Source organism: Coregonus lavaretus (genome assembly GCF_964263955.1).
Source record: "Coregonus lavaretus genome assembly, contig: HAP1_SCAFFOLD_401, whole genome shotgun sequence".
In the NCBI taxonomy this organism is placed as follows: Eukaryota; Metazoa; Chordata; class Actinopteri; order Salmoniformes; family Salmonidae; genus Coregonus; species Coregonus lavaretus.
The window spans coordinates 360,918-366,426 of NW_028164369.1; the positions used below are offsets into that span (position 1 = coordinate 360,918).

The following is a 5,509-nucleotide window of genomic DNA, read 5'->3' on the forward strand; positions in this document are numbered from 1 at the left end:
TCATTCCAATATGATGTATGATATTTCATGAAGTTATGTAATGAGACAGAAATTCAATGAACAATATTAACTCATGCATTCTGTTTTACATGATCATTATTTATGACTCTCCATCTTGAACAATGGTTGATCAGCTTTGGGTGAGTAATTACTTATTTGTCTTTTTTGTTTATTGACAACCAATAAGACAAGACAAAGAACAGACCAGAGTGTTAATCTGATACTATGAATAAGTACAGGCCTTGTGAACAGCAGTGTGTCTTCAAGGCTACAAATTAAATCAGTTTCTTTAGATTTATCATTACTCTCCCCAAATGTTCTCAAGGTAGGTTGGATTATGATGTATAGATGTTCTTCAAATTATCCTGAATTTACATACCATAGCCCTCCCACAATATATCTGCCATAGAGCTCAACAATTCGCACACCAAAAGTAAAATGGAACAGCTTGAATTCAGCTTGATGTCACAGTATGAAGCATTCAGTAATTCTCAGACTGCTGACATAGTAGCACTGATTACATCCCTTTCCCTAGATGTACATTAGTAATGAATGTGATGAACAGTCATTCCAATATGATGTATGATATTTCATTAAATCATGTAATGAGACAGAAATTCAATGAACAATAATAACTAATGCATTCTGTTTTACATGATCATTATTCATGACTCTCCATCTTGGATAATGGATTATCAGGAAGACGTGAGTAATTACTTATGTCTTTTTTGTTTATTGACAACCAATAACACAAGACAAAGAAAAGACCGGAGTGTTAATCTGATACTATGAATAAGTACAGGCCTTGTGAACAGCAGTGTGTCTTCTTCAAGGCTACAAATTAAATCAGTTTCTTTAGATTTATCATTACTCTCCCCAAATGTTCTCAAGGTAGGTTGGATTATGATGTATAGATGTTCTTCAAATTATCCTGAATTTACATACCATAGCCCTCCCACAATATATCTGCCATAGAGCTCAACAATTCACACACCAAAATTAAAATGGAACAGCTTCACTGTATTCCCAAACAGTTGTACTAGCTCATAAGTAATAAGGTCATAACAGTCAAATGTCGTTATGCAGTTGACCAAACTATAAAGTTTTGAGCTCTGTTGAGATTTATGCCACTTTAATTGAAGAGGGCTCAATATTTTATAGGTAATTTGTGTGGAACGCTCAAAAAGTTTAGGTAGTGTCATGACGTTATCGACGTCATGACGTTCTGGTGGGTGGGTCATCTCTCTCTCAGGAAAGCTGAGTCAGCCATCTTGAATTTAGCCGAGATGCGGGGATGTTTGGGCCGCCCGTGTGGATGTGGAACACAGTTTAATTTGTTTTAATTTGTTTGCAATGCGCACTTTTATGCTGCCCGCTTGAAACCACCACCACCTCCGTTTTTATCATTAGTCTTATTGCCCTCGTTTTCTTAAGCGCCATCTTATCATCACCTCTGATTTGGTAAGTAACTCTGTTTTTTTTTTTTTTTCAATTGAATTTCGATAGTCTTAAATGTGGAACTGGGAATACATTTGTACAATGTGCACAGTGAATATTCGTTGTAAATAGTGTAAAAATCCAAGTAATTGTAACTTTAGAAGTTGTTAAATATGTGATAAATACGTTACGTTACTTCATCTTACAACGGTGTAACGTTATCAGCAGGATTCCTGGATGAACTACATTTCCCATAATGCATGTTTGCCCGGGATATTGACGGTGGAGCAAGGTCCATGAGTTTTCGCTGTTCGCCGGTAATGCAAGTGCGTACTGTGAGTATCCTTATTTCAATAAGTGTCTGCCTTACACAGTAAATATTTTACGTTATCGAGCTGTGTGTACGTGTGTGCTAGCGTGAAACGAACAATGCTAAACAACATAATGTGAGTGTGTTATCATGATGCTAACCAGGCCTGTGTTTGTATTTCTTCCTAGGCTCAAGTGTGTGGTTGTGAGATCATCTCGAAATCCTTTTAACAGTTCAGGTAGGATGTATTATGAAATAGTGTTACTAATGTAATACATTCCTAAAACCAAGTATAGAGTGTATTTGTTATAATTCATTGGTATTAGATTTAAAAGGTGATCGAATAGCTCCTGATTTGTAATGTCATTAATGCATTTCTTTTGAAGCAATGTTTTAAATTTTTTTTACAAGTGAATAGGTTGGTTTACTTTTAAGTTTAAATTTCCCACGTATCTCGTTAAAGTTTTGACCAATGAGCTAACTTGTTAAGTTGTGGCCAATGGGAGAGTGGACTGGTTGCCGGGAAAGAAAAGGGAGGGAAAAGTTGAAAGAAGGGAGAGGAGAGACGTTAGTGGGGTTGGTGAAGGAAAAACGACCAAAGGAAACGATAAAGAGAGAACAAAACCATACCTACAGAGTTTTTTTTAAGGTAAATCCTGATTTTATTTCTATAAGAGAGTGTTTATTATTTAGTTAAGAAAGACCAAGTGGAGACTGAAGCTGCCGTCGCATTGTGGAGACATTCGACATCCTAGAGGTTAGCCTAGCATCGTGCAAGACTTGGAGAGAATTGCTTGTGACGATCAGTTCGGGTTTCCAACGGATGTCTGTTTCTGCTACGGAGTACTGGCTGCATTGATAGCTGTGTTCGCGGTGGATCTTGTGAGGACACCTGCACGGAACTACTATATTTTGCTGAGGCATTATCTACAAGTAGTGAGTAACTACAAATGTGGGGTGGACTTCGGGACTTTATGTATGTCGTCATTTTTTTTTATGAGCTCCAACGCGCGCCCAGGGTTTAAGCAAGCTTGCAAATAATTTGGACATGGGGTTGTGGAAAAATCATTGGGGTTTATAATTTGTATTTCTTTTGATGTGATACATTGAACATTTGATTAATATAGATCTTGAACCTTATGTCTGTTGTATTGGTGGAGTCATTTACTGTTTCAGTTTCATTTAATGCATGGGAAAGCATATCCTTATAACAATAACCAAGTCTATAATCATTCTATCTGAAGTTAATACCCTATTTGTCATTCACCCTAGCAAGTTTACAATAGGGATTCTTATTGGAGATGTCCTTCTCACCTAATATCCCATGCTGTTCAGATATTCTAAATAAGGTAATATCGTGAGAGTCAAATTCGAGCCTGGTGAGAGGGTTACACTAATAATTGGTTTTATTTTATGTGTTTCCACAGTCATTCTTTTGCTATTTCTCTAAATGTTTTTATCTCAACTGTGGGGTCAACAGTTGATCACTTGAACCCTTTATTAATACTTTGTTAAATACAAAGAACAACAACAGAAATAGCAGATCTATAAGCACACAACTTTGATGCTTTGCTTGTTAATAACTAACTTGCTTATCTTTTAACATTTTCATTTTTGCTATAATTAGTGTACAATGACTGTTTTTGATATTTGTGTAATTATTATTGTAATGGATATTTTTTGTCCATGTAGGAACAACGTGATGTAAATATGAGACGGGCCCTCGTCCTTCGTGCACTTCCTGTGTACCTGCGTGAAGATGCCTCCAAGTTTTTCAGGACCTGTAATGTAAGTGTACTGGCCTCACTATCAATCCCTTTGCTTAGCTATTCAGTCAGCTTAAACATGACATCACTCAAAGAACTATAGGAGAACCAGAGGGGCATTCCAGAAAGCAGGTTATGTGAAAACCATCAGTATAGCCAATTGTATTTTTTCCAACAACGTAATTTCAAAGTCTGTGTTTCTAGTTTGTCGCCGCATTGAGTATGAGATAAAATGTTTTTATATTTCATTTTCAGCCGATTTTAAATAAAACAAAATAGCCTAAAATAAAACATTGAACAACATTCAACCACTTCCTTAAAGGCTAATATAAAATAAAGTGATGTTAAATTCAAAATGAAAAGACGACTGCATCTGAAACTCTGTCAGTGATTTATATAACAGCCGCAGCCAGAAAATGTCTGCTTCCTGTTTTCTCCCGTTGCCATGGTGAATAACCGTATCGGAGCTCCATTGATGATGGCTTTTTACTAGTCGTCAGGCACAAGCTCAACTCCGAGTTAACGTACTCTGAGTCAACTTACCTAACTCAGATCAGCTGTTCTGTAACTGAAAACTCAGTTTCACTTCACAGGGTAAGTCAACTCTGAGTTCAGGGTTAGGCTCAGTTTGTTGAACCTCCTTTCTGGAATAGCCCCCAGAACCTGTTTATGAAGTTTCCTTGAGTTGTTATTCTGCAAACTGACATGTAGAAATTACATAAATGAAAAGGTAAGTATAAAGAATTCCACTAAACAAAAAGTATGCTTACAGGTAGGTGTGAAACTAACATAAAATAATAAGCATGTGTAAAGAAAATAGTTTAAACATGTAGCTTAGCTGCAGTCTAAGTGCAAAGTGACCGTAATGTCTAGACATCATTAGCATGATTTGTATCCTTGAGGGGCTGAACTCATTTTTGTATTATTTGTGTTTTATAGTCAGCAGATGGTCCAGACCTCACTGACACTCCGGTGGCTCTCCTGACAGTTGTCACTGATGATACTACTGATGCGGCCCTCTTCAGCCCTGAGAGCATCTGTATTGTCGTGGAAGATGAAATACTTGTGAGTGGTCCCACAAACCTGGCTGACTCATTTATCCTGCTCTTTGGGTATGTCTATGCACTAGACCTACAGTACCCAAAGAATCTCGAGCTTACATTCACATTTATCCAAAAAGTTGTGATGTGTCTTGAGGACAACAAACCACTGAAAGGGCGTCTACTGACACTGAAGAATGATTTGTTCAATGAGTGAATCACTCAGAATGGACTATTTGTTGAGCTGAGTATTGAGGATATTTTTTGTTTTTTTCCCCTCTTTACAAATGTAATAATTTGCCTCTTCTACCTCATGTTTAATATGTTACACTGTTTGCCTCTACTACCTCAGATTTAATACATTGATTGTTAATAGATAAATATCACAACATTGACGTATTGCCAAGCCCAAGTTTTTGCACTGTAGTTGTGGGAAACGACTATTTAATTCATGCACTATACATGTTTAATGTTGTGTGACCTAATGCTTACCTTGATGTTGCCAGTTGAAGTACGGCACAGTAGAAACCAGTACTTTTATTTGAATGTTTTATTTTAAAAAAGTTAGTTGCAGCCTTCAAGGTACAGTAAGTGCCAAAACGTTTTAAATGGCTCCACATTCTAATAGTTGTTATTGCTGTTGAGGATGGATTATAATTAGAATCTTATTGAATTTTAACATGAAGCCTTTGTGAGTTTTTATCATAATGTTTTCTGAATAATGTGATATGGAGACCGAAAATACTGAATCTACCCTCTGTAGCAATGACCACTATCAGAATATGGAACTATTAACACTTAATGTACTTTAAAACACATTTTGTTTTTATGGAGTCACTTCCTTTTTTGTTTTAATTTATGACAAGCACTTTGTTTTGACTGAGCTCCTTTTGATTCGTGCCTTTTTAAAAGCACATTGTGTTGAATAAAAAAAAAGTTAAATTGTCACTGTGGTG

At 36.4% G+C, this 5,509-nt stretch overlaps 1 long non-coding RNA gene across 4 annotated transcripts; it reads left to right on the plus strand.

The window, feature by feature from the left end:
* Positions 1-1,057: 1,057 nt before the first annotated feature.
* LOC311117106 lies at positions 1,058-5,501 on the plus strand. Of its 4 annotated transcripts, XR_014611563.1 has the most exons (6): positions 1,059-1,461; positions 1,663-1,772; positions 1,936-1,985; positions 2,441-2,683; positions 3,440-3,535; positions 4,453-5,501. It is a non-coding gene; the product is annotated as an uncharacterized lncRNA (long non-coding RNA). The 4 variants fall into 4 exon arrangements; XR_014611561.1 differs by having other exon boundaries at positions 1,058-1,461; positions 1,663-1,763; positions 1,936-2,683; XR_014611562.1 differs by having other exon boundaries at positions 1,936-2,683.
* The last annotated feature ends 8 nt before the right edge of the window (positions 5,502-5,509 follow it).